This window comes from Haliotis rubra, unplaced genomic scaffold (assembly GCF_003918875.1).
Source record: "Haliotis rubra isolate DU_JTF1 unplaced genomic scaffold, ASM391887v1 Scf1972, whole genome shotgun sequence".
Lineage (NCBI taxonomy): Eukaryota > Metazoa > Mollusca > Gastropoda > Lepetellida > Haliotidae > Haliotis > Haliotis rubra.
The window spans coordinates 33707-43852 of NW_025765972.1; the positions used below are offsets into that span (position 1 = coordinate 33707).

General features: G+C 37.3%; 1 long non-coding RNA gene across 3 annotated transcripts; it reads left to right on the forward strand.

Annotated features, from left to right (window-relative positions):
• Positions 1-6107: 6107 nt before the first annotated feature.
• Positions 6108-9940, forward strand: LOC124275027. Of its 3 annotated transcripts, none has more exons than XR_006898187.1 (6): positions 6108-6122; positions 7470-7631; positions 8119-8157; positions 8336-8433; positions 8778-8870; positions 8993-9940. It is a non-coding gene; the product is annotated as an uncharacterized LOC124275027 (long non-coding RNA). The 3 variants fall into 3 exon arrangements; XR_006898186.1 differs by lacking the exon at positions 6108-6122 and adding an exon at positions 6372-6386 and having other exon boundaries at positions 7551-7631; XR_006898185.1 differs by lacking the exon at positions 6108-6122 and having other exon boundaries at positions 7452-7631.
• Positions 9941-10146: the final 206 nt, after the last annotated feature.

The following is a 10146-nucleotide window of genomic DNA, read 5'->3' on the forward strand; positions in this document are numbered from 1 at the left end:
GTACTTTACTTCCAGGTTTTTAACCCAAAACATGAACATACTCTATGATCTTAACATATGTCATTGTTGGGTTCCTTCGTCAGTGACAGACCCGTGAAGATCCGGGTTAGAATTGATCTTCAGTAACCCATGCTTGTCGTAGGAAGCGACTAACGGGATCGGGTGGTCTGGCTCACTGACTTGGTTGACACATGTCATCGTATCCCAATTGAGTAGATCGATGCTCATGCTGTTGATCACTGGATTGTCTAGTCCAGAATGGATTATTTACAGACAGCCGCCATATAGCTGGAATATTGTTGAGTGCGGCGTAAAACTAAACCCACTCTTCAAGACAACGATAACATGAAGTATGATTATAACGAACTCAAGGGAACCATTAATGTTAGTCGCGTATACGATTTTCGATTAGCAGGTGGCTGGGACTCCACTTTTCGGTATAAGCATGTTCATTATAGACGAAGAAACTACGATCTACCCTCCACTCAACAACCAGCATTATCTGTTCAGTAAGAAGTATCAATCATCGATGTGGTATGTCCCTATAAAACTCCAACATATCACAAGTCAAACGCAGAACGGGGGCCCAGTCAGCGCCTAAAATATATCGTCTCACTTCTTATGCATATGCATGTATCATTAACGGGGTGATTTCTAAGAAATAACGCATAAGTGACAGTGCTGCCACCTTGTCATAATGTTCGTGAAGATGATGTGGAAGTCAAAATAGCCAAACCAACTAAATGCGTTGTGGATTTAAAATAAATCTTATTCATCGCATGCTTTTGTGTGGTTGTCGTACATAAGTCGTGAAAACTCATTCACGCATCATACCGACTTCAGAGATACCGACTTCGGGTGGCTGGTGAGTACTGAATGTTACACAACCATCTTAGCCCGATTGACTGTTGAGCAGACTGTCCAGTTGATTCCCTTTGGAATACTATGACGTGTGTGATGATGGGTTCGAATCCCACAGAGCCGTGTTTTTATTTCGAAGTTTGTCGGCAAGACGTCTGTGTTCGTGGGTTTTATAACGCTTCGGACTTTACCAGAAGCTGTTTGTTAACATTGTGTCATGACTGGGAGAACTAGCGATACAATCACCTGCTTTAATATATATTTGTTTTCACTACAGTGCAAGTACAATATGTGGTATTTGGAATTTGTTTATAGATAAGGCATGGAATTGTTGAAGGAAAAATTATCATAATTTATTTGGCACACTTATATTTTAAGGGAACATTTTGTTCTTGTATAGTTGGGTTTTTCTTGACCTGCGATAGACATGATCCACATTTGTAAAACCCCTACAAATCTCAAAGTTGAATATTAAATTAGAAGCATATCGGAATATCCATTCTTCAATTTATCCTTCATTCAACTTCGCCAGTGACAGTGACAACAGGCAGCTGATTGAATCTGACTAACATCATGGACAAACCAAATGGTAAGAGTTACAGTAAATTACAGCTGACACACACAACACACATTGATATCCTGTAAAAGTCCATGTCTTATTCTTAATACCACCTACGCAGGACATAACATAAGGAATCTATAGTCAAACACCGTTGTATCGCAGCTGAAGGAACGTACGAAAGTTATTGTGACTTACCCAATATTCCATAACACTGAAAAATATACAATATACAATAATGCAAAATGATCAATCTTTTACGTCGAATTAACAGTAAACTCGATACATGAAAAGTTGGACACAACGATGCTGGTGTTTATATAACCCAAAAGTGTTAAAAAGGAACACATTTGTAAACATTTGAACATGTTTCCAGTTCAAGTGAGCCCACCGGGGTTTTGCCAGTCTGACTGGACCGTGTCCTACTCTGTGTACGGTAACATGTCCTCAGCGTCTGCCTCGAAAAGCGGGTAAGGACACAGTGTTGAAATTACTTCAGTGTATTCTCTACTAGGTGGCTGTATGGCCATAAACAGTGAACTGGTTATAAGGATGACATCAAAATAAGCATATAATACTATTGCTTATTTGGATGTCATCCTTACATGCCAATGGTAGTATTCTATATATGTTTCGGATGTTATATTTACATGCCAGCTGTCGTATTATATGCTTGCATGTCATCCTTGCATGCCAGATGTAGTTCTGTAGTAAAATATGCTTTTCTATATCATCCATTCATGCCAGATGTAGTATTCTATATTTAGCCGATATAATATTTACAGGCCAACTGTAGTATGATATGCTTATTTTGATGTCATCCTTACATGCCACTCGTAGTATTCTATATTTATCGGATGTTATATCTACATGACAACTGCAGTATTATATTTTGATGTCATATTTGCATGCAAGATGTAGTATTATACATTTATCGGTTGCTGTTTTACAGGTCAACACTAGTGTTTGACGCTAGCGTTGGTGGTCGTTCTTACCACCATCAGTCGAGAGAAATACCGGAATACTTCAGTATCACTAGAAGGGTGAGTTTGTTGTGCAATTCAAATCCTAGAGTATAATTAGTCCATAGTCCTTTCGGCATTTTTCAAACGAGTAAACCAACTTCCCCATTATTTACATCCATATGAACCAGACAGTTTTTATGTAGTTTCTGTTGTTTTTAAATTTTCCGGTTGCAAGTATCTATGCATTTTAACAAAGGAATTACTATTTTCAGAGCAATTCAGGCAGCACCTACGACGTGAAGGTGAAATATGAGGGTTCGCATCTGGATAACTACTTCTGATGCATATGGTCTGTCTGTAACAAATCCGAAAGACATCACGGATCTCCATGGAAAAGAAATATAATTATATGATATGTATGTCCCATTATTGGTTAGACTTTAAACTTCTTGTGTCAAATTAAATCACGAATTTTTCGGTTGGATAGCATAGAAGTAGCACGTATCCTAATGATAGTCCAAAGACACTTCGTCACACCGAAGACCCGGGTCGATTCCCCACATGGGAACAATGTCCGATGCCCATTTCTGGTGTCCCCCGCCGTGATATTGCTGGAATATTGCTAAAAGCGGCGTAAAACTAAACTCACTCACTCACTCCAAAGAAACTTTTCAGACAACATGTTGGTACAAAGAAGATTATTATATCTCAACTGTGCAGTGTAGTCTCTAGTTTTCGTGAAGCCAAACACTGATTCATGCCTGTGATTAAAAGGCTTAAATGAGATTGTGAAATGTAAGACAAAAATTTAAAGTTTCCGTGTGTTGTAAGTACTTCTCTGTTGTCATATGAACATCAGAATATGATACAAAAATGTAGATTACACATGTAGGCACCTTTTATCATTTACTATGACAAAAAACAGGCTTCAAACATCCTATGTTAAAAACCGAGGAAGTCCAGAAATAAAGACTAATTGAGTAAGTGTGTATTATGTCATTATTGATTAACGTTCTGCCATATCAGCAGCAACCATTGATTTGTTTACTTAAAACCACGTAATCTGTTGCTTGAACACAAATAACATGCTTCTCACTGTCCTCTCAGCAGAATATACATCATCGCTCGATACAAATCAATGGCCGGGTATTACATGAGCAAGACAGGATACTGAAGGGACACAACCATTCAAGCATTCCAAACGATATTTTAGCTCTATTTCTCAAGTATGTATGGACTACGAGGAACTTAGTCCTAGGACAAATGTTAGAAAAAATGTCCTTTAGAAAAGTCTTTGAAAAGTCAGTAGTTGGGAAAGTGTCACCCAGAACCCTTCTTGTTGATATGGAACTAGCCACAGAATGTATCTGGTTACCTCAAACATGTTTACCCTACTGTTGAAACAGTGTCCACATGTTCATAGACCAACTGCATGAGTATGAACCGCATGGTCGAATGGTCTGTGACAAGAACTGGTGTTCAACATGGTCAAGATGTGCAGTATGGGTGATTCTGATGTTATCTCTACATTTGGCCAAGGAATAAACTTGCAGCGTCAATCATCATTTCTACATATGATCACCATTGTAAGCAGCTTTTGGGGTGCTATATGAAGCATGACTGATGTCAGATTTATCCGGCGGAAACAGCTCAGTCATGCTTGTTACTTTTGCGATTCTCTGTGACAAAAATTCCAGAGGTCATGTTTAACGAAAACCCATTTATTTATTAAATGTTACTGTACGTATGATGAATCTCGGAGACTCCATTGTTTAAACAGTATTACGTGAAGAATAATCAGAAATGAATACAATGGCTTTTTTCAAAACATTCATTTAACATTCAAAACAAACCAAACACTATAAGCACCACTTGAAACGAAAACTTTCGTTGCAATTTTGAGGTTGCAATTTGATACAATACATATTATTGCAGCTCTCTCTACAGCAAGGACTGTGTAAATAATTTGCAATATTGTATTCTGTGGGACACGACTTCACGAAACATGACTAGGAGACTCCGTTGGTGTAAGCCGGGCACAAAACTAGCAATATCTTAACTTGTTTTATTTTTCACCAATACAGTACTTAATATCTCTCTCAAAAGGCAGAGTCTGAAATGTAAAATTTCCAAAGCTGATTGAAAAGGTATTGTGTACCATGTATACAATGTAACCATACAGAGGTTGCTACAACACTCTTGAGACCTGTTTGCAATGCTAAACTGTCATCGATCGAAATAGAGGCCCTGAGTGAACACATGCCTTACTTGAAAGTAATGTGTTAATATAGAAACTGTCGCCTTTGTTGCAATGATATTGTGCAGAACCACAACACCTTGAACATCACTTGGATGTATTTTAGGCTCTTGTTTGACAAGGCGAATTGAAATTGGTTACTGACGTCATAATATTGGGTTTTTAAAAAAACTAGCATGAGTGATATAGCGATAAAAGTTACCTGGTTCGTCCCAGTTATATAACAATATATTTAGAATTTAAAACTGAGACTGGAAGATGTATTGTGATTTAGTACACACAAATCTAAACCTATACAATCTCATGCAACAATATATACACGCTCATAGATAACCATTCATGCAGATACAGGTAAGTGGAAAGAGGCAGGTAAAATAAACACTAAATCTACCAAAGTAAATGCCAGTAACCTGGACACCTATTGAAATGATTTGAGTTGAACTTAAAAACCTGAGGGAATATCACTTACAATCAAACACAGTTTTGTAAACATTGAGGGTTTTTTACATGAACACAACTTCATATATGTGATATGGCGTTCCTGAAATATGACGTCTGTGGGCGGAAGAAGTTGATTGTTGAAGCTTTTATAAATATCCAGGGAGATCAGGAAAGTGTTTCAGAGACTGCAAATCTGAAGTAGCATTGGCAAGACTTCATCCATAATTTAACTCGAACATGTCATCAAATGACAGAACAGTAACGAAGAACCTCAATGACTGAAAACTATCAAAGCAACGTTAAAGGCATCTGATTATTACACAACGTCACAATATAAAGGGAGATACATGGACTGAATGTCATCGAGAAACGTAAAGTCACATTGCTTGGGGCCATGGGCACTTACAATAAATCGAACACCATTCCCTTCGTGATTCCAGAGCATGATTTAAAACTGTAACTGGTAACTGTTATCATTCTGCAATCATCACCCATACTTCCATGTTTTCTGCTAGCGAAGACATAGATTGTTATGGCAACTTCTTAGATTATAAAATGGCAACCATTCCGTGGAGGTGACCATAGAATGTGTCACCAAGAGTCATTTTTAAAGGTTGTTTGAGTTGTTAGGCACCGAAAAGCCCGGATGTCCATGTCCTTCAGAGGTCAAATATTAATGATGACTTTTTAATTACTAAAGATATATTGTGGATAATGATTAGTAAGTATTTCTCAAACGCTTTTACTCTTGCTCTGAAATAGGTCTTAAAGGTCAGTGAGAGATTGGTTGGTTTCACGCCTTAAATGTGTTTCTTTGTAACAAACATTGCATATTGGTACACATGTTAAACCGTACTATCTATGACAGATCTGAGCGTTCGTCAAGCTCGAAGAATAGCTACCACTGTGTTTTGATGATCACACAACCAGAACCATACTACAGTTACACTGAAACCAACAACAAAGTGTTGTCAAGGACCAATATAGAAGCGCCACTGAACGTGGATAAAGGACACTGTTCATATTTCAATCACTTCAGGTAACACTGGAAGCATGTCACAATAACCTGACGAGCATACCTCTGCTTTATCGACCCAAAATCAAATACATTTTGCGCGAGATCATGTTCACAACATGCTATAACACCATATATGGAACATTTACTTGGAACTGGATTCCCATGTGGGTTTCTAAAGCACAAAGCAGATTTCCTGGAAATGTGTGTTGTAATCTGAAATCGATTGTAAGCCTCTCCTGTGATAGAATACATGTACATAAACCCTTTGTTCAATCACTGAAACAGGTAAATATCTTTCAAAGTATTTTCTAAAATATATTCTCCAACCAACCGAAGTTCCCTGTCACGTAAGCTAAGTTTGAACATGGTCTGATTCAATGTTATTTGTGGTTGTTCTCACCCCATCAAACGGGTGTTATATCAACTACAGTCACCTGTATGTGGAACTTAGATGAGTCGAACTACGGTTGTCTCGAAGCAACATCTCGTTTCCTGCGTATTCCTTTTTATTCATGGTTTTATCGAATCTAGGATAACTCGAATGACTTTCATAGCTCCCCTCACCTTCGAACATTATATGGACAATGTTAGATTAAAGGCCTCCAGTTATCAGTTAATTATTTGCATTAGCATACATCCATTCAATAGTACTGCTTCGTTTTGTCGAAGTATGATTGAATACTCTTGGGGCCAATAAATAATCTCGCCTTGACCATGTATAGTAATTCCGTGGTTGATCAGATCAGGGACCATTCAAACATTGTTAAATACACTTTCCATATCATCGTATGTCTCAAGTTGCAGTCCAGTACTCAAATCGTTCAATAAAAAAAGGTCAAGATGGAATATTCTGACAATGTAACTATATATAAATCATAAATAATCTTTTTCACCACAGCTACTGTTATCAACTACCTTGAGATCCAATCTGAAATGTGAAAGATATACAAAATAGTTTTAACTCCAATAGTGTATGAGATTTTAGAATGCATGTTAGCTTGCCTTCATTATGAGCTTACAATGTTGAGAACGCATACACAACACATGCCAGTGTTTGTGTACCGCGCATGTGACGAGAACGTGATTCTTCAAGGTCGAGCATTGTTCCATTGATTATGCAGGAATAGATCACTTGTGCCATATGCATTGACGCCATATATAGCCACCCAGTGGGCGTGCCGATAAACACGTAAGCCATTACCATATATGGTCGCTTTGAAAAATACACTGATCATCTAAAAAATGTTCTTTTGTATGAATTGAAATGTAAGAGGAGGTATACAAATGTATGAAATATTTGTTGCGAGAGACAAAAAGTTGATAATTGTGAACTAAGTTTACATTTGTATCATTTTGCTTTCACAATAGACGATAAAAGTTGTGCCCGAACGATGTGTCCTGGGTATGCTATTTTTCATTAGCCCTGTATCTGCTAGTTTCTTGGAAAAGCTAGACTATAAAGAGACAGGCATACTTTCTGGTCACCAGACAGCGTGGGAGCAGCGGCGTTGAATTACACCTTGGAAACAGGTACAGTAATGGAGGAAACATTTGGTTGTCTGTATAATCCTTGCGAACCTGGTTGATATATGTGTACTATGGATATAGGGGCAGCCGTGTGTTTCGAAAAACACTTCTTGTCCCTCCACGAAAGGGTTCGATACACAACCTGGGTACAATATGTTAAGTCCATATCTGGTGTCATCAGTTGTGTCCCTCACCCTGTTACACAACTTCTGATAACATCAGCTGATCCATGCTGATTAAATTGTAGTTTGCTTTTTTACCGATTTAACTAAGTCGGGAAATGTAGGCTGAACATGAGAAGATAGTCTTATGTGAATGTCATAAGTATGTGTTTTTTCATTATGAAGAAACTACATGTATATTACGTCATGGTTTTATTCTCATGCTTATTTTTAAAATGATGGCTTATAAACTGTCGATCAATTGTTTCCCTTTGATGTGTGTTATTACATTTGTAACTAACAATATGCATGTGTTGATTATATTTTAGCTTTACTGTTGGAATCAAGAATGACAGACAGGCCAAACGGTGAGTTTATTTTAAGTACTTGCTAAGGGCGATATTATAAACAAAATATCAAGCTATTTTGACGCCACTGGAACCTGCAGAAACCTTGTCAGAACTTGTTAATACATGAAAAAACAACATCAACATTTGTTGTCATGTACGTGTCGATGTCAGAGGATCAAACCCTTGAATGTTCCAGTGACGGTCAAGCACCTTGGTGGATCACAATACCGAGTTTCACTACAACATGTATTCACCTGATCAGCAGCCTACAGGTGCAAAAGCAACTGTAAAACGGTAAGGATGAGAATTCAATTCCTGAACAATCGCTTTGAGAATTCTTCATGATCTTAAAATGGTTGTTTGGGATGGTGATGTCACAAAATGAAGGGAAAAACATATTTTATCTGACATCGAATATTTTTCCCTGAGGTTAATTATTCGTGTTACTGCACAGTGTACAGCAGCCTAAATATCGTCACGTATAAATATAACGGAACATGGATTATGAAACATTTTAGATATATCATTCGATAAGTATGTTCCAGCATATTTAACTTTCATGTCCCGATTTGGTCTCATTATTTTATATTATGATATAGACGTTGATCGATGGAATATACCGTTATTAAATTCCTCAGTTCCAGTGTACTGGAGTTCATGCTAGAGTTGGGTCCACTGAATTTCATGATGTATCGCAGGCAATTCCAGGAGGGATAATCATTACAGGCCAGGTATGTGCAACATTTTGAAAGAACAAATAATGGAACAATAATTTACCCTATTTCCACCAATCCGTACTTGTATAATGTATTGACAGTGATCAGTCATGTTTAACATTGGTTTCATGTTCCAGAAAACCGATGGCAATACCCACGTTGTGACTGTAACATCTCAGATCGACCCAACTAAATATATCCAATGAGTTTAACATCTCAATCATTCGTAGATTACTAGAATTATGTGCACGCTGTAATCGATGGATTTGCCTTTCACAACAACCATGAGGACTACCGGATATTTTCATGGAATACTTGTTAGTTGTGGAGTTTTAGAACACACGGTAATGTATGGATTTTGCCTTTAAAAAGAAAAGAAATGGAACCTACGGAAATTTCGAATGAGTTCATGAGTTACTTGTAAATCGTCCGTCAATAACTGAAAAACATTCACACTGGAACCAAAGGATTTTATGTGTCATTAAACGTTCAACAGGAATACCAAATATTTCCTGTTCCTGAGTTCATGGATTACCGGTTAATACTTGGTGGATTAAAGGAATAGTGTACACACTGTAACTGGTGGATTTTTCATTTCACAACAACCACTAGGACTGCAGGATATTTTCACTGGCTTCATGGATTACTTGTTAGTTTTTTGTGGATTACCAGAATGCACAGTAGTTTATGGATTTTGCCTTTACCTTAGAAATAGAAACCGAATATTTCCAATGAGTTCATGGTTTACTTGTTAGCAGATTACAAGAAAAATGTTCATGCTGTAACTGACGGATTTTGTCTTTCTCAAAAAGATCAATAGGACTACGGAAAATTTCCTAGTTTAGGGATTAGTTGTTAATGGTTAAATTGTTCATTAAGAAATAGGTTCAGTACAATACTTTTCTGCTTATTGTTGTTGTTAGTTTTTAATTTATTCATATTTTACTCATTTCTGGTATAATTGATGGATTACTGACATAGCTTCTGTTTGTAACTTAAAATAAGATAATTATGAAATTCAAATTCAATAAGACATGTGGCGCACACATTATTATGTATCACCAGAAATAAAATGATAAATGTAATGCAGAGTATTGTTTTGCCTATGTCGTCATATTTTAATGGTGAAAAGCGTTAGAAAAGATGTAACGACAGGTGAGTGAATTTAGTTTTACGCCGCAATATTCCAGCCATATGGCGGCGCTCTGTAAATAACCGAATCTTGACCAGACAATCCAGTGATCAACAGCATGAGCATCGATCTACGCAATTAGGATATGACCTGACCACC